This window comes from Falco rusticolus, chromosome 13, assembly GCF_015220075.1.
Source record: "Falco rusticolus isolate bFalRus1 chromosome 13, bFalRus1.pri, whole genome shotgun sequence".
Classification (NCBI taxonomy): domain Eukaryota; kingdom Metazoa; phylum Chordata; class Aves; order Falconiformes; family Falconidae; genus Falco; species Falco rusticolus.
The window spans coordinates 4,619,860-4,639,800 of NC_051199.1; the positions used below are offsets into that span (position 1 = coordinate 4,619,860).

The 19,941-nt window shown below is 45.1% G+C and overlaps 1 long non-coding RNA gene across 2 annotated transcripts in view; it reads right to left on the reverse strand.

The window, feature by feature from the left end:
- The window catches only part of LOC119156586, a 43,150-nt gene extending 32,091 nt beyond the window's left edge, over nt 1–11,059 (reverse strand). For both annotated transcript variants that reach the window (XR_005107214.1, XR_005107215.1), the window contains exon 1: nt 10,963–11,059. This is a non-coding gene — a long non-coding RNA (uncharacterized LOC119156586). The remainder of the gene's footprint in view (nt 1–10,962) is intronic.
- Between the last annotated feature and the right edge of the window lie 8,882 nt (nt 11,060–19,941).

Genomic DNA, 19,941 nt, shown 5'->3' on the forward strand with positions numbered 1-19,941 from the left:
GCCGGACTTCTTGCCACATGTGCAAGGCATTACTCAACAGTGGCCAACCTGCCCATTCACTGTCCTGACAGCAATCTTTAAAATAATTTCCAGCACCTGTGTCTAGCGCTCATCAAGAAGCAGCAACAGCTTCGCCAGTGCACGACTCACTGCCCTGCTCTGAATTAACAGCTGGGGGGGACTCAGACATCACGGTGCACTTTAATAGCGAGGCTCCCGTGGGGACTGCCCACCCCACCCCGTGCTGAGGCTGCAGCTTTATGCTACAGGCAGATACCAGCGTGTCCACAACGTAGCCCCACACCAACGGGTACCACCGTCTGCTGCATATCGCCTATGGATGTGCTCTTACAGCAGCAGAACATGTTCCTGCCACTCAACCTTTCTTCAGCCTGAGATGTCTTTCACTGCCAGCAAGTTACACCTGAAGAGCTGCTCAGTCATTCTACATACTAGTAAAGGCAGCCAGAAGATCTTTGTTGGGAGGGGACACATGACAGGGATGGGGGACTGATACAGGGAACTTAAGGAACAGAACCGCAGTCGAGGAAAAGCCAGTTTGCTTCTGGCTTGTTTCAGTTAGGAGGTGGCAAGCACTTTAGGATGCTCGTTGTTCTGTTATGGTCCTGTTTAAAGGACAAGAGGCAGTTGAAAAGCAGAGGTCCAAGGTTACCCGAGGGCATTATGAGGTGCAAGGGTACCTGCAGAACCAGAAACACACACCAGTGGCAGCCCCTGCCTCTGGCATCTCACACCTAGGCTGTATGAACCTGCAACCAGAGCTTCGCCGGAGCACTAGCTAACCTCCCCGTAACACAGTGCGGCAAAGCTCACCTCACCTCTAGGCTCCTCCCCAAGCAGCATTTCATTTCCTTATTGAGCCATCCTTCAGTCAGGAAGCATGATGCCTCTATCAAAGAGTCTGCCACAAAATTAAAGCAGTACTTCACCCAAAGCTCTGTTTAGTGCTGCTTCTGGTGTACAGCATCTCAAATCCATCTCCTGTCCACACAGTAGAGATGAAAGGGAGGAGAAGCCTCTACACACATCATAGGCACTTGATTCATTTCTCCTTTGGCTTGTACCATTTAAGCTCTAACTGGGGAGCAGACATACAGCCACATGAGGGTAAGCAGTCTCCAGGTGAAGAAACCACATTGCCAGATGCTGCTCTTGCTGCCTTTTTCCATCTATTGATCAAACACTTGCACTGACATAACAAGATGAAAAATTAGTCACTAAAATGCACTTCAGAGTTAAACAAATTATAATAGTTACAGTGCCTTTATCACTGGGGCTTAGAAGTAGTAGCAGAGGTACCCCATGCCAGTCTTCCATGCACACTTCGCTATGCCTGAAGGAATCCTCTAGATCACTGGTTTGGCCTGGGTCCCTGTCCAAGACACGCAGCAGTGCCTGTGCATACAAAACCTTCCCTGCAATTCAGCACACAGCACACACCAGCACGCTCAGCTGCGCTCAGGGTCCAACAGCTTTTCCTATCCTACCACCAGTGACTTTTTGCCTCCACACAGCTCTGTGCCGTTCCAACACCCAGCTAGCACCCCTTGCAGAAAGGGCCACTGGGGTCAGTCCTGTCCCTAGCAGACACCTGAAGTCTGCATCACCACAGAAAACCCCATAAATCAGTCTAGGCAATCACAGGGGCTTCTAGTTGGAAGTTCTTGCTGGGCTTTGGCAAGCTGCTCAGGTCAGTCCTCCCACTGCCGCCCGATGCTGAGTGGACATGCTCAGAGTGTAGCTGCAAACCTCACAACTGGGAACCAGAAAGAGCACTGAACTCCCACCAGTATTCCCACTCCATCCAGCAGCTGTACGGTGCCTTTGTCACACATCCCACTGGCTCAAAGCTTTCCAGAGAATGTCTTTAATTACTTTGTCTGACAAGTCCAGCCTGATTTGCAGTCGCTGCAGAAATGCCTGAAGTGCACCCCACAAAAGGAATTAAACCTGTACTCTCTGGAACCAAGAGACTCACAAACCTGCCATCTGTAACACAGCCATGGCCAGCGGAACACAAAGCACAAGGTTCTGCAAGGAAGTGACTCTCCCAAACCCTGCCACTTCCCCAGAGTGGCCTTGTAAGTCCCCACAGAGGTTCACTCTTCACGCTGTATTTACACTTCCCGCTTCCACCTTGGCTACCAGTGACAGGGTAAATATACCAACATTCAAAGCCTACCCACAAGGAAATTCCTCTCCATTTGCTTTGCCTTCCTCCTCTCTGCCATGTAACTATATTTACCCAATCACAAGTATTGCTAGTGGATTATACACTCCATCTGTTTTGATTCAACACACTGATCTTTGCTGACTTGAAGATAATTAAAGACCTCTCCCCCACTCTCCCGTTCTGTCTGCAGCATATATGCCAGCTGCTCGCTGGAATCCAGATAATTGAACAGCATTCCCTAATCAGGACACTCAAGGAAAATCACTTCTGACTACCAGGGTTTATTGCTGACTAGACTTTATTAAGATCATTGCTAAGACAGATTGCCCTGTGCTTGGAATACATTGAATTTGTTCCTTATTAGCCAGCTTGGGGGCTTGATGAGGAATGAGAACAGAGTTTCTTCTGTGTGAAGATCTGGAATAGGGAACTCTGAAATGTACTTGATTATGGCACAGCAGGGTCCTCTGCTGCTCCTAGGCAGCCCATGAAACACAGGACAAGCAACCAAGTGTTCTGCTGCTTTTATGCTGATCCTGCACCTGAGCACAAGCACAGCTGGAGATGCAGGACCTGCCTGGCCACAGTGCTGTGCCTGGAGGGTATCGATTCGCTGGGGAGCTGCCCAGGAGCGTGGGAAGCACCCTAGCACCCACTGACAGTACCACTCAGAAAGCCAAAAATCCTCATGAGCGACCTTTTCCAACTCCTAGAGGTGGGAGGGGAAGGACTAAGACGCACACCCATCTTTAAGAAAGGGCAGCTGGTAACTTCGCTGAGCAGGGGGTGGGGGGAATGCTGCATGTGCTACCCATTCCAGGGCTCACTGGTCTCGCTGCCTATTCACTGGAGACTTGTATTTCTCACCATTCCCACTCTACTGAGCACAGTCACCTCACTGTGAATACAGCTCTTTGCTTCCTCCTAAAAGCTACTACAGAACAGAGAACCAACTGCTTGGTTTGCATAAAATTATTTCCCAGCAGTAGAGTCATGCATCTCCCCCGCTCTTCTGGGGAAAGTATCTGCCATTCATACATACTTACTGTTCTCGCTCTGCTGAAAAGAATGGGTCTCAGATCTTAGACACTTAGACTCCAACCTTTTCTCTACCTGTAGGTGTTTATTTACAGTAAATATCCAGTAAGGACTTCCAAAACTCAAGGTATTTCCTTCAGCCTTTAGACTCTTTATGTATTTCTTGGTTTGCCTGGTTACGTGTTTTTTTAATTTTTGGGGTTTTTTTTTTAAAGAAAAGGAAATATTGGCACCAAAACTGGATACATTATTCCAAGTATTCCAGCATCTATTTCATCAACACTGCATAAAGAAAAAATGTTTGCGTGCAAGTGTATTTCTGTACATCCACACACACTGTACTGAGCATCTGTCTTTTATCCCATCAAGCACCACAGGAGGCCTCTGACCCATCCCACTGAGAATTTCTTTGGAACTGCTTGTCCACTACAATCACTAAAACCCTTTTGTGCCTCAAGAATACAGTCCTCTATTCGTTGGAAGTCCTTTCTTATTCCTGGATGTGCAATTTCAGATTTGCCTTACTGAAATGCTTTTGTTGTTCTCCTCCAGCAAGAGGCCCCAAGAAATCTGCCGTGCTGTGTATGATTCACTGCTGCTGAACAGCCGTCACCGCAATTGCTTCCAGACCTTCATGAACGCACTGAGTAGCACCGATCGCTGCAGAGGAAAAGAATCTCAAACACCTATTTGATAGGGATTCCCACTAACTATTACTAATAAAACTCTGCTAACTGGTTCTTAATCCTTCTGACACGTGCTCTAAGGATATAGTAATGATATTCTGGAGCAACAAGACAGGCTTTTGTGAAGCATATACATACACACTCGGGGCTGCTATGAAACCCAAGCCTGTCATTCCTCCAAGTCGCACTTGCTTGACAAGAATTATGTCCCATAAAACCCTCTCAAGAGTCATTCCAGCTCTCAAGGCACCACTGATGTCCCGGGAGCTTCCCCTCTGTTTTGTTTCAGACAGATGTCTGGACAAATAACTCTTCGCTGCGCTTTTCTGGGATATGTGCCTGATCTTCCACAGTTTATCAAAAACTAAAACATCACTGGGTCAGTGATTTCCCCAGGCATCTCTTCAGACTCTCCCTAAATACCAGGTTATTGAATTGTCCCTTTAGAAAAATCTTAAAATATCATCTGCTCAACATGTACTGCACCAGACTGATGAAGATATCCCAGTACTAGCAATAAACAAGCACATACCATTCTCATTCTTTTTAAAAACCAGCACACACATACCTAGTAAGTATTCTGCTTCTTGTTAAACAATTTTGCCATCTTCACCTAGGAACAAAGCTAAACAAGTGAAGATCATTATTCCTAATGTTCTACTTCTTGTCCTTAAATTGAACTGTGTTTAAGATGGGTTCAAGATTGTGTTTCTCTCTCTTGGGTAAATAACGCCTTATCTGTTGCCGCAGTGGCAGCCACAGAGGCCAATTAGCAGACATGCTGACTGAATTATGCTCCCACCCCAGGAATGTGTTTCTGACTCTGAATGGAGGCACACTGGCAGGCTTACATGGGAAAACTCCTCGCTGCTGTTGATCTGGCCAGATCTCTGTAAGAACACATTGTTTTGTTTTCACAAGCCCTTCAACTGGAGTCTTTCAAAAAAAGAACCCCTCAAAAATCAGCAAGAGACAGAATGCTTTTGCCCTCTTGAATGTTTTAATTGTTTGTCCCAACAACATTGTTGACTGCTGGCTTGAGAGGTACCACCTGAGCCACCAAATCCAGCACCTGGGTACCACAGCCACTACTGCATAATCTCACCCCAATTTATACAGATCACTTTAAATGAGCTGCGTTTCTCACTCCTCCATCCTGCTGCTGGGCAGCTCTTCAAGCCTCACCACACTGACAGTGATGGAAACCATCTTCCAATTGCCCATCTAAACGGACACACGGCAACTTCACGCTCATTTTTCCCTTATGCCAACCTTTGCTTTTGACTTCTACAGCTTTTCTTAACTCCCCCCTGTCGCCGCTCCCCTTCACATGCAGCAACCTTACCCTTCCTCACTGAACAAACAAGCCAAGTTCTTAAAAAAAAAAAAAAAAAAAAAAAAAGCAGCTACTCTTTGGGAGGTGACGTTATGGTAGGTGACAATTTTCTGCTGGAAGCTGGTTACTTAGAATCACACTGGTGGGCTCACTGAGGGGGGTTTTAGCTTCGTGGCCCTTGTATGGACACAACCAAAGGAAAGCACTGACCTAGTATAGCGCTCGCCTTAGCAGGGGGTTTGACTGTAGATGGAGCACTTGCACCGCTGGAGAAACCCCACAAGTGCCTGCCGACCCCTTCCTGGCAATTCCCACCTGTTTTAAAATAGGGAAATATTTGTCCCATGTGGTGTACTGTGACATTCCGTTAAAAAAAAAAAAAAAAAAAAAAGCAGAAGAAAAAGAGAAAAAAAGTTAGTGCTTGGCAAGCTCTACCCAAATCAGCCCCAAGTAGGAAGAACACAGCCTCATGCCCTGCAGCCGCACTGGCTGTGTTGCACGCATGTTAAGACACGCAGTGAGTGCCATCTCTGTAAAGTGCTGACACATTTGCTAGACTCGCTGCTATTAAGTTTTAAGGCTTTTCGGTGAAGTTCAAAAATAGCTACCTTGAAAAGGTCTAACAGCTTCCAGGAAAAGGCGCAGCCAAACAAATCCACTGCTGGATCTATTGTTGGTGGTTTTTTGTTTGCTTGATCGGCTGGTTTGTTGGTTAGTTGGTGTTTTTCTACTATTTATTAATAAAATCCTGTGGAACCGCTTTTATTTCACTTAACCATCAACTTTCTAGTGCAAATCATGAGCCAATTTATTCATGCAAATGAAGACTATCATCCCCTTTTAGCACCACACTAGAATTAGAACACCTCTTTTACAAAAATGGATTGGTTCTTGGAGAAATGGGCAGGAAAACCAGAAATCTTTACACAACATTGAACCGGGTTTATTGGGTCCACTGCCTTGTATCTGATCATGACTATCACAAGTTCTTCAGCAAGTGTGGACAACAAAAATCTTGTAGAAAGTAATTTAGAAACCCCTATAGTTCCAGAACCATCCTCCTACCTCCCACTATGGCAGAAAGGACTCTGAGGTAAGGACAGAAGTCTGTACAGGAACACTGTATTTCTGAGAGATGCTGTCATCTCACATCCCACTCAGAGAAACACTTTTGCCTGGATAACTAACACACACCTAAAGACTCACGTAAGACTCTAAATCAAATATTTTTTATTAGATATTCAAGACTTTCATTCTGTTCACCAATATAACTGGTAAATTTACTTTCTTTTTGAAGAGTAAGCACTGGAAATACAGCGTGCTCTGTGAATGCCCCCCTCCCCCTTTTTTTTTGATAAGGCAACGAAAGGCATGCAGTGATGAAGCTCTGTTACAAAGTACATGCTATCATCTCCATGGCACAGGAGAGCTAAAGCTATGCTCCCTTTGCACTCTGAAGGAAATCTTTTTGTCTAAGTTTCCAGGTGCCTTTCTGCTTACTTCTTTTGGACAAACCCACTGGGGAACAAGATGCAATCCTTCTCTTCCTCATATCAAAGTTCCTGCCTTGTGTGCTTTCCCTTCCACCAGGCAGCTGATGCACGAGAAACCTCTTGCCAGCTCATATCCATGGAATAATAAAAGTACCTGATCACTCTGTGTTGCTGATTAAAGCAAGAACTGCATTCTGAAAGTAGAAATATGATCTGAAGACAGCCAGCCCCATCAAGCATAAGCTGAATATATTAACTGGAAGTTGATTCTGAAAGCTCTTCAGCAAAGCGCAGCTATTTCAGAAAGCTCTCGCTATAGGGACCCAACTTACAACCACCTAAAAGCTGTTCAACTTGTCTGCTCATTCATTCGTTTACTTAAGGCTGTAAAGCTTAATGCCTATGTAGCAGAAAACAAGAGACTGCTCTTAGAAGTCAATAGCCACTTGGCACATTAACCAAAGCACCGGCCAGTGCACGTGGAACACAGGTGCTCTGAGAAATTCATCTATTGCCAGCAAACTGCATGAAATTTGAGGAAGAAATTAAGCAACTGCTTTAGGTACTTCTCAGTATCCTAAACCATCACTAACTGATTTGAAAAATCCTTGAAATAGGCATCCTTTTTGTTTGTTATCCCTTTCTTCTCCCAAGTTACAGTGGGGAATGACAGGGAAGTCCCCCTCTCCATGTACCAGCCCTACTACAGACAAGACTCATCAGCTTCTGGTATTTAAACACAACTGACATGACAGAGAAAAGAGCATTTCTAAGCAGGGAAAAATTTTCCAGCCCCTTCAACATTGAAAGATGTCCCTCAGACGGACAACTCTACCAAAATAACTCATCCTGTCTTACAACTGTTTTGCTAAATTTGGCAAACCCTAACATGGAGAGCTCAACCAGCACAGACCTACACGCAGACATGCCCCAGTGCCCTGCAGCCAGGGCAGAGACAAGAACAAGTGTGGAAAATGGAGGCCACAACAGCTAGAGAGAATCGACGCCATCTGCTAACGTGTCAGATGTCCAGGCTCTGGCTCTCCAGCACGCTCTTTTTATGCAACCAGAGGAGCAACCTGCGCACCCTCCCTTACCTGTGCCAGCACTAACAAGCCCCGTCTCTGCACACATCCCACCTTCATCCAGCCGTACCCTGGGGAAGGGAGGGAGGAAGAACACCAGGAAGGCTGGTGTGGTGCTAGACCACTTGCCTTCCCGGGGTTTAGGAGGAAGGGTCTCTAACCAGAGTCCTAGAAGTAGTAGAGGGAGTGAAGGAAAAGGCAGAGGTACGCAGTGACCCTCCACTTACCCCTCCAAAGCGTCCAGCCCCAGAGGATACACAAGTCTGCAGGACCAGGAGAGCAGCAGGAGCAGACACATGGCTACAGGGACAGGAGAACTGCTGCAGCTGAGCAAACCTGGCTACAGCACTGTGATTGATTCAGCTGAACTCTGAAACTGTGACAGGCCCTTGGGGATGGGAAAGGGGAGGGGCACCTTCAGAAAAATTGCACCCAGGACTGTTAATTAATGTAGTAATTATGAGCACATATTTGTCTCTTAAAAGGCGACAGAATTTTCCATAAAAATTAAAAAGCAAGGAACAGTCGCTACCCTACGACAGCCACAGAAAGCCAGGTCCTAAAAATAAATACTTTTCTTACTTCCTTTTTATTTCATTTTATTTTCTTTCTTTATATTTGAGCACTACACAGAGATGAATCTACGGCCTTTTCATATAATCCCAGCATGACCATCAGATTCAAACTCAGACCCAAACTCCCTTCTGTTGGGATCTACAGCTTCCCGAGGTTGGGCTGGAGGGGGCAAGGAGTCACACGCCTGGAACACAGCAGGAACCTACAACTCAAAGCTTCTTTGCAAGACACAGTTTGCTCAACCCACCAGAGCATACCCAGGCATGCCCACAGAGAAAGGGAGAGCGGTTTCACAAATGATCTCCTGTGCTTTCTCCAGCAAGAGTCCAGGGACGTCAGACTCACTCCAAAGTAAGTGCTCTGCATGCTCTCAGTTTATATGTCACAGGAGAACTACAAGTAAATAATTAAAGTCCTACCGAAATCAGTATCCAGGCTACTCTGATAATAGAAATCTGAAGCAGAATCAGAAGGGAAGGGAAAGAATTAATTCATCATCTAATTAGAAACCAGCACATAACCTTCTCTAACTAAACTAGTGGCAGGAGGCAAAGAGATCAAATAAAAACAAGCACTACTGAATAGGAAAGATACAAAAACTATGCCAAGAAAACCACTGTTGTTTAAATGATGGACTCACAACTGAAAGCAAGATACATTATTTATGTCAACTATTTATGTCCTTTTTGATTCCCTTTTGGCTCCGATTTGCTGTCACTGGTGAGTTACAAGGCTATTAATAATGCATAGCAATGAATAATATATCCAGTCACACCAACTGAATTTTGTCTGTCTGTATGGCCCAGTGAGTATTTATATATTTATTATACTTGGGGATTTTTCTGAATGGCAGCTGAGACCTGTATATATAAACTAGTTCAAACCTGTAAAACAATAAAAATATTTTGAAGTAATTGCCGGAGAAATAGAAAACATGGAAGTAGTCAGGGGTCGATTTCAGTTCAGACAGCCGCCAGCAGGCATGAATCAAGGCACCAGAGCTTTGGTTAGAAAGTCCCATACAGAATATCCCCTCTGTCACTCAAACCGTCTTCTGAGGCCATAACTTGCGAGAACATTTTCAACCATTTGACTTTATTACAAAAAATGAACACCCACAAGAACCATACAAATCCCCCAACTCCCATCTCCTCCTGCACTTCAAACGGAATTTCATGACAGCAAAAGAGCTTCTTGGGAATGCAAGAAGCGCCATTCATTTAGGCTTCTTCCACGCAATACCATCCAGAGTCACTGTGAAGCCTGGGAGGAAAAGAATCCCCAAAAACATAGCCCAAGGTCATGCTAGAGAGTGGCCCTGAACAGCACACAGTTAACTCCTGAGCAGTTCAGCATTCCTAAGCATTTGTAGGAGCAGGTAAAATCCACTATTGAGAATACCACATTCATTCATATAAAAGCAACATCCTGTGACGATACTTACACGTCCAGAGCCACAAAAGAAGTTGGGTATACAGTAAGAACACATAACAGAGACATCCTGGCTTTACAAGGTGAAATCTGGATTAACAAATCCTACCAATTTAGCCTTATACCAATGTCTTTTATTATTCTGAGCAAAACTGTAAATTAATCCCTTCTGAACATCCCAGTGTGAGTAAATTGCATGATGGAGTAACACAGGTACAGTCTGACCTGTAGCTAGTTCAAGTGTAGTCCCCTAGCAGGGTGGTCCCAGCCCCCTTCCTTTCACCCACAGATATAACTACACACCTTGAAAGCAAACAGATTCAGCATGCTGATCTGATGAGAATAGATGTCTGGAGTTTTTTTGGTGGTTTGTTTATTGTTTTTTTTTTCCAGGCCAACTTTCCAGTCTGATTCCAAGGCCACATTATCATTACATGCAACAGAAAGAAAAGCAGTGGGAGCACATGAATTTAAAAATACATAAAAATCTATGTGTAGTGGAAGGACAGAGAGGGGGCGGTGGGATGGGACTAAGCTTATTTTCCATAGCTGCTGAAAATTACATAAAATTAGATGCAATGTAGAAGCAAACCTTTAAAGTAAAAGTAAGGAATTAATTGAAGCAAGCCTGTATTTGACTGAGAATACAAATGAACTTCTTGATGCCCGAGCCAAGTCACTGTATTAACAACTGTGAGTTCCATTAAAGCTGTAAATAGGCAGTCTAGAAAAACTCCCTACGTATTCCTCTGGTGCCATATGATATATTCACATTCTAAGAACTTACTGAGCAATCCCCACCTATTATTTAAGCACATTTGAATATAATACAGCAAAGTAGGATCACATTCAGAACTCCATCAACTCCCTGCTATGAAATGCAGAGAGAAAGACTCCTAAGCTAACTGTAATTGAACTGTATCTTAATTAATGAGGAGCAAATGATAAGATCAAGCACAAGACTGCCAACAAATTTCAAACTTAACAATTATGACACAGCTGCATGAGCGTGCAGAAACAATACTTATTTGGACAGCAAAGTAAATTAACCGAGATTCAGGGTCCTGCTGCTGCTTTAAGGTCAACAGATAAACAATTTGTGACGGACCTAAGTGTTGCTTACCTGCAAGAAGAGTGCTACATCAACAGGCATCAGCTTCCAAGCATTTTCTGAGACCAGATCCAGAAGAGGGATCCATTTTCTCTGTTATCATAGAGCCTGTAATGAAAAACAGAGCACAGTCTAATCAGCAGTTTCAAGGTAATAATTTCGCACCACTCAGCTGAAGCAGAACTTCACAGCTCATCAGGTAGCAAGAGGAAAAATTATTTTTGTCCTAAAATAGTTTCTGTTCCCCTACTGAAGATACCAGCAAAACTCATGTCATCAGGTTTTACTGCAGGCCTGCCTAGCGCGGAGGCCACGCACTGGGAAGGATTTCATCACGGAGCTCAACACTCACCCTGGCCAGTGACTACAAAGTCGCACTTTCACTCGTCAGCACTCTGCAAGATACTAAAATATGTCATTATGTCTAACAGCCTGTGTATGTATGTCCTTAATACAGGACATACATATAGTCTGTGTGCAATAAATGGAGCATGTGTTCAGTTGTAACACAGCAAACAAAAACCCGGGGCTAGCTCGGACAGTCAGTATCTCGCGCTGCAGGCACGGAGACACCTTGCCAACAGCTGTGCTACCTGAACACATTTTCCATCCTGAGTTTATTTTTTTCTGCAGTTCAACCAACATAAAGATGCTTACATTAAACACTTCAGGCAAAGCCCGCCTGGGCAGCAGGCTTGAATCACTCTGTCAAGGCAAGGGCAGGTTAGGAACCTCCACGCAAGCCACGCTAACCTGTAGGGACACTACCGCTGCCTTGGCAAACAGCATGAGGAAGTATAGCCTGATCTGAAAACAGTTAAGTTAGCCACAGCCTTCAATAAAATCACTACACCGCCCTGATCCCCACAGCTCTCAGCAGTGATCTTTTTTTAAGTTATTTTTATTTAAATTTAAACCAGTCACATTTAAACTGACCACGGGTGAGACTGTCACTCGAACAGATAACAAGCTTCTGGAATAAAAAGCTGCACATTACAAAAAGCTCAGCTCTGCAAGGAGCGGCACGCTGCGGCTCAGTCATGGCCAAGCCATTCAGCACGTACTCCCACACGAACAGCTATATCGAAATGGAAGTACCCTGCTCTGGTTACTCTGGTCTGACAGCCTGCACTCTAAGCAGAACCCACAGACTGGGAGATGTACAAAATTAACCAACAAAACCCAAGTCTGCTCCTTGTACAGTTAAAGCATGCTGTACAGGGGTACATGACTATCTTGGAAAAGAAGAATTATTCGCCTGCAAAAATAAAAATTGAATCCTACTGCTCTAGATGTTTTCCATACCAAAGGTAGCAGCCAAACTGTGGCTTTGCTTACATTTTGAATCCGAAAACAGCAGGGAAAATCCAGAAAACAAGATACACAGTAAATTCCCTGAAAACTGACTGTAGTTCCAGCCTGTCTCTGGAACACTGGCACTCTGTTACCTCTGAAAGTGTGCAGAACGTCCAAAGCCGTATGTTTGGTCAGACATCAACACGGACAACAGGGAGGGAAGTCAGGATATTCTGAGCATCAGAGGAAAACCCAGGCTCAAGCTAAGAGAGAGGCTTTGCTAATTCCAGCCCCTTCCCACCCACCAAAGACAGGTGCTTTGGGGCCCCTCACCCACTTTCTTGCAAATGCTGTAACATCAGCAGCGCAGCATGGGATTTGGCACCAGGGGCAGAAAAGGTGAATGTGAGAGCCAAGCTTTCAGGCATAGCCTGAAACACGGAACAGCCAGGAGATCCGCACCCCTGCCTTGGATGATGCTCTGACAGCTGCTCTTCCCAACCTTAGGAAGGCACAGTTGTGAACAGTTCTGTTCTATTCCAGAGGCGTGGAGAGGAAGGCTTTGCACGGAGTGAAATCATTCCTGACAATTTAAATAGCTTTTGGATCAGGATATTCATTTCCAAGAAACATGAACGCCTTCCTCAGACTATTTAGGAGAGCAGAACCCAATTAAATGAATGGGAGAGAAGAGCGTCCTAAATCCGTCAGACCTGCACAATGCTCACATGGTGTACAGAGACAGGCAGCGGAGCTACACGGAAAACCACCCAACTCTGCACTATACGGTGCAGTTAGACACTTAGATAGGCCCCTCTATGTAACCGACCAAAAGCTCAACTGTACCTTTGGTGCCAAATCCCATGCTGCGCTGCTGATGTTACAGCATTTGCAAGAAAGTGGGTGAGGGGCCCCAAAGCACCTGTCTTTGGTGCGTGGGAAGGGGCTGGAATTAGCAAAGCCTCTCTCTTAGCTTGAGCCTGGGTTTTCCTCTGATGCCCAGAATGCCCCGACTTCCCTCCTCGTTGTCCATGACATCAAAAAGGTTTACGCAGGCTTTACGCCAGGTACTTTGCTCTATACATAAAGTGTCAAACTACACTGACAAAGTTTTTCAGACACCCTCAATATATAGATGGATTTAGGAACTGTTTTTCAGTACTGGACTTGCACTTTCTTCCCTTACTGACAGGCCGAGTTCACGTGGCTCTGTGCACTTGAGTACTTTGAGAGCAGCATCAGTCACTCAGCAGCTTACAGATGGGCAGACAGCCTTCCAGACAGGTTAGTTACTCAATCTACTTTTAAATACCCTTTTTCCTTCTTCCCCCTCCCTCCTTTTTCAGGGCAGAGTTGTTTTTCTCACTCTGGGAGTGAAGGGCTGGGACGCAGTCATGCATGCACACATCTAACAGCTAACTATGCATGATTCCCTCTGGCAGCCCTGTCAAGACCTGGGCGTTTTTATGTACAAGATGTCACTCTGGGAAACGTTCTTACACCTGTACTGAACCCCTTCAAAATTCAAACCCAAGAAACATTCATTACAAATCAAAAGTCTTTTCTTTTCAGTTTTCACTCCTGGCTGTTTGGGGTTTTTTTGGGGGTGTTGGTGTTTGATTGTGGTGATTGTGGGTTTTTTTTTTGAGAGGAGCCCAAGAAAAAAGTTAGCTCTGGTCTTCCACAAGATCAGATGCATATTTCCTGAAGATTTCTGAAAAAAATTCAAGTCTTGCAGCAAAACGCATCACCTCTCCCTGGCCTCAGAAAACACACAGCTTAACACGATGCTCTCTCCGGCTGCAGCAGAGCAGTCGTCTACAAACTCCTCCTTACTGTGGGAAATTCTCTGATCTGGAAAGGAGATTAGTCCTTGGAGCTCCAACCAGCACAGATCATTTTCCTTCTCACTAGCACACTTCTGAACAGGGAAGCACGAGTTATTTCTCAGCTCTCTTTTCCTTTTCAAGCAGACTTACTAACGTCCCAGCTGGGCAAAATACTTTGAGGACTGAACACAAGCCTCTGTGTTTTCAAGTCTGGCAACAACTACATTTCCTCGGGGCTCCCAGAGAGAAGCCCCGAATTACTGGTTACCTTTGTGAGCCTTCCACAGGAAAATCCTTGTGTGAAGCAAGTGGAAACGTTCCCAAATATATTCCAGCATCCCACAAAACATCTAATAAGTGCATGAACACTTGCTGTTGTCACTGCGTCACTGATGACACACAAACATGGCAGGTATTGCACAGAGCAGTGCCAAAGGGAGAGGCAGTTAGACAAGACGGCTCCTGCTGCCAAGGGGGTATGGAAGGAGTAGTCCCTGCTGAACTTCACCTTTGACAGCAGGTACTGCCTCATCCTTACTTAAACCCCTGGCTCCCGTCCTCTCCCGCAGGATGCAGGCTCACTTTTACCTTTCAGAAAATGTACTGATTCCCCTGACTGCTGTATGGGCTTTGTCCAGGAGAGTCAATCTGGATTGGTAATTCCTTCAATACTGCCTGCTGTGCTAAGACTAATACAGTATAGCATGGGGTAATTAAAAGGAGTAGATAATTTTGCCTGAAAGGCAATGAAAACTGAGCTTTGAAAGGAGCAAGGAAGGATTCATTTGAAAGAAGCTCTGATGCAATAAGGAACCCAAAATAAGCAGGTAGCTTGCAATAGGATGTGCTGTTGAATACACTGGTTACTGTGCATAGCATGCTGATAGCTGCAAAAGCTTTGCATCCTCATGGAGAACGTGCATGTAACAGAACAGATTCATGTCCCCTCTATCATTTCCTCATTTGCAATTCAAAAGCTACACAGGCCTGGCTCCCCACGCATTTTATCAGCGGGCACAAGTGAACACAACTACTGAAAACAGTCCAGGTCTGCATATGGGCTTTAATTCTGGAAAAAAAAAAAATGTGGAAGCCATTTATTTTTCCTGCAGCTTCACAATGAAAACTCATGCTACTGGAGCCATCAGGACTTCCCAGCTTGGTGACTACAGCCGCCCTCCCTGAGCTCTCCCCCACACACACTGCCCTCTCCTATCCGCGGGAGAGCTGCTGCCCACAGCTCTCTCAGGCTCTCACCAGACCTATTCTTCCTCCCCGTTCCTCAACCCTTTCTCCCACACTGTACCATATTCAAACTTGTTGCTCTAAATCCCAGGACCAAGCACAATTTTACCTCCCTCAAACTGTCCTCTGTCACATCCCACCCTCTGCCCAGCTAACAACATGCACCTTCCCCAAAGTCATCCAGGCCTCCTGCCTCCCAAAAAGCAAGCCAGATGCGTGTTTTAAGACCTGGTTCACAAGTTTCTTTGTAACAGCTTACTTAAATCACACAGTAATGCTTATAAAGCAGACTGATGGATTTTGGGGTAATTGTCTAACTATGTTATCGCCAGTATTATAAATCCCAGGACTTTAATTTTCTGTAAAAATAAATGAAAAAATTAAATCCCTACATTCTTCACCACCCTTCTAAGTTTTGCATCCTTAGGGTGTAAGAAATCCTCTGCAACTTAAGGATCTAAAAAAAAAAGATTAAACAAAAAAGGTCTGCTTTGGGTAAATTATTTCAACTTCCTTTTCTATCATATGCTTCCACATACTGGGGGGGGGGGGGGGGGGCGGGGAGAGAGAGACACTCCTGCCAAATTGGTGCTGGCAGCTCTGAGAGGCACAGTTCCCTCTCACCTCTCATTAAGTTTGTACATCATACTTGTGCTCATTCCTCACACCTAGCTTGCTCTAGCACTGGTAACAGATCTGAAGCTGCAAATGATGAAATTCCTATGATTGTTATCGTGGGTCAGTATTTTTCAGCTGCGTGCAGGACAGGGAGATGGGGTGGGCCTTAGCAGAGTTGGAAGGAAGATCTCTTCATAGAGAGTAGCTGCTACAAGAAGTTCATTTCCAGCTCCCTGAGATATCCCACCTTTCAGAAAAGACTCCATCCAAACAATGAAAATTCCTCTGCAGCACTACCAGAACAAACAGTGGACGACCTCACAAACAGCGGCCTCGGATCCAGTGCATCTGCTAGTAACGGAGATGACTTATACTTTAGCCCCCAGCTCTCCCACCAACATCCAAGAAGAGTCTTGGCCATCCTCCCCAAGGCTTTCCTGTGATCCAACAGCATGGGCAGAGAACGTGACCTGCCCCCCCTTGCTATGCATGTGCTCACGGCATATTCAGTGCATGGAGCAGCTTTCCCAAGTGGAAGCCCCCAAACGTATTAGCGAGGCAGCTCTGTGGCTGGAGAAGAGGCCCCCCACATCACCGCCTGCGCTGCGGCTTGCTAAGTGCAGGCATGAGGCAGTGGCTCCAAGAGGAGAGGCCGGGGCTGCCCACTACATATCCACGCTCCCTCCCCTCCATGGCAAGCCCTGTGCGGGCGAACGCGTGGCACTAGCCCTCCACAGCTCCTGCACCGCAGCACTCGCTTGGCAGCACTGCTCAGAGCGCGGCAATTAGCAGCGTTCAAAATTATCTTCTGCTTTTAAGTCAGTAACTGGTATTCAGTCAGGTTCTAATATCCTCTATCTAGAGTATAAATCAGAACTCATCATTTTCTGCGTATAATTGCCTATGAAGCTCCAAGCTGTAGTTTCAACTCTTCACTTTTGTGAAACAGAGTATAACCTTGGAAAGTTTCTACTCAAAGGAAAGAAACTAGTATTCTGTATGCTCATAAAAACATCACCTCATAATATGAGAAAGTTTTGGGGGCAAGGAAAGAACAGCCCATCTGGAGATAATAATAAATCTGACAAAAGACAGAAATTCTAGGATCAAAGACAGAACTTCATTATATTAGGAAGAATTACTAATTAACTTGTGAGAAAAATCTTGTGATTCACACGCCCTAATGGAGTTTGAGAGTTCAGTCTTCCCCATCAGTGTCATCAAATCATTGTCCCCTCAAAATTACGGCTCATTCCCTGCTCTGTAGATCAGGAAAGCATGATAGTGTAATTGGGTATTTAAACAGAGTGGCAATCATTTTAAGGAGGAATTTTGTATTTTTTACATGCACCGATAGGCCATTTTTAAGAATATTCAAAGAACATCTTTTGATGCTAACAACATTCACTTTTGGGGGGACTAAAGGTAGATCTGGCAAGAGCCAGCTTTTACTCATTCTTAATGAGGCAGGTTTCCAGGTCCTCGCTGTTAACAGAGACTCACCTTCCTGTAACGCAAAGATTACCGATGATGCCATAGCCCAGGTGGAAGGCACACCAATTCTCCTCCCCCGTGATTTAAGTTACAGCGTCCCGAGGCAGGGTCTCACCGTGTTCTGCGTGGTTATGGCACAGTCAGGGCATAGCTGAATGACTCAGGATACAAATGCTACAACATTTCAAACTAAACCTGCAGCATTTATTAAATTAAAAAAACCCAGACAAGACAGGTCTTTTTCTTGTTGTTGATATTTTTTTTTTTGGTGGTGGTTTTTTGTTTGGTGGGGTTTTGTTGTTGGTTTGGCTTTGTTTTTTTTCCCTAAGCCGAAGTTCAGCAGAGAAGTGAAACAACTGAGATCTTGAACAGATGCAAACCACCCCTCCCAGGTCAGCATTTTAAGCATGTTTCCCTGTAATTCTTTATTACCACACACCACCATTTAACAACACAAAGTACCTTAAGAAATACAACAGGAAGAATACTTTGGCTTATGCTCAACATATTTAAATGGAAGCCACCTGACACGGCTGATGAGTTAGACGTGTCTGCAGCTATCAAGAGAGCAGGGAGATCAAGGCAGAGTAAGGGAGAGAAGAGGTGCGTAATTAATCAAGACAACCTTTCCATTTATTTTATCACAGAGCATCATCTCTGCCAGCAGTCTGTGTATCAGCCTGCTTTGGCATGTTTCCAATTAACTGTAGATAGACACTTTCTCTGCATTACCTATTTCATAAACAGCACTGCACAGCGCCCAGGGCACAGAAGCTATGGACACCTCCTGGCTTCTGCTCTTTTCCACACTGAAACCTGCACTGTGTTATTCCCATGTAACCCGCAGAAGAAAAGTAAAGGATAAATATGTAAGAAATGTTCCTTTGTAACAACGGCTGGATAGTGTGCTGCCTTTGTCACCCTGCTCCTTGTACAAAGTGAAGGAAATAAACAGGCACGTCAGCGTACTTGGCAGGAGCGAGGAAGAATCGACGCCTACCCCAGCCTCACTCTCCAGAGGCGGCAGCTGATTTTGGATGTGGTTCACAGGATGGAAGGATCTAGGTACACTTCTTTAAGGGCATGAAGGAAACTAAGGTCAACAATCTTGCTACAGTTATTAAAGCCGTGGCATAACAGCCCCAGTTGCAACAAGGTGCCTGAAGTCAAGTTCTGCCACAGACCTCCCGCACTGCCTCTGACACAGGGAACTTTGCCCCATAAGTTGTCTCATAACAGGGCGAGGAAGCGGCAGCACATCACACAGGATCTCAGTGATGGTGTCTTTGCTGCCAGTACAAAAGAGTGGGAGATCTTTGGGTTCCATCTTACTCTTAAAAAGGCTGACATGGTTTGGTGGCCACCAGCACGTCCACCCTTATCCCCTTACGCTCATCCTCTCCAGTCTCCATACTCCAGCTTTCCAAACGCGCCAGCATCATTTCAGTCGAAGAAACTTCTGCTTTAACTATTGAAGCTAGTATATGAGCGACCATACGGAAGTGCAGACACAGGCAAGGCTACTAGTTCTTCCTGTAAGGCACCTACGCTCAATAAAACCCAAACATAGCACCACTATGAGAAGAGGGGCTAAGAGGGAAACACTACACACAACTTGAAAACAGGTTTTGGAAAGGGGAAAAAAAACCAACCTAAGCACTTTCAACACAAAAAATGCAGCTCTGGACTACCTAAGGAGTGAGTGATAGAGGCAAGGGTTGCTGCAAGAACATACACATCCCACCTCCCCTCTTCCCATCCCACCTCCCCAACCAAGAAGGTCAGAAGAGGTATCTACTGCCTCATGACCTCTTGTTGCCAGCTCCTGTGGGTTTTGGCTAACCCAGGCCTGCAGGCTACCTTCACAAAGAATGAGGAAGAAAGACAAAGCAATTTGTTTCACAAAGAAGCCACGGGAGAAGGAGGGGGGGGGGGGGGGGGGGGGGGGGGAGCAACACAACCAACAACCCACAAACAAAAATCTAAGACAGCTAATGAGATTCCCAAAGAGAGAGAAAACAAAAAAGTGAAATATGCTGATGTGGTTTGTAATTCTAGCCTTGAAACAGATGTTACAGGCATTGTGAATTTCAAGTGCTTCTACTTAATAAGAGTTCTTTTCCTTTGTCAAGATAACTAAAATACACACAAGCCCAAGAATGGGCCTAGAGGAGAAAGACCCTAACAAGTAACTGCTAACAAATGGCAGAGCACTGGCCGAGGAGACAGCAAAGCCCGTTATGCCGGCGTGCAAGCAGAAAGCTTTATTTACTGCTGTAATTGTTCCTCCCAACACCGTCCCTGCAGATGTATGATTTAATTTTCTTGTGGAAGTCCTTAAATGCATATATATATATATAAAGTCAAAGCTTATGGTCTCAAAGAACTAAAAGCATTTCTTAAAAATACCAGTGAAATAAAGTCCAAGCAAAAGCTTCATGCATAGGTCTCATATGCACCTAGAATGAACTATTAATTCACAGGTGTTGTTTACTTTTACAACAACAGA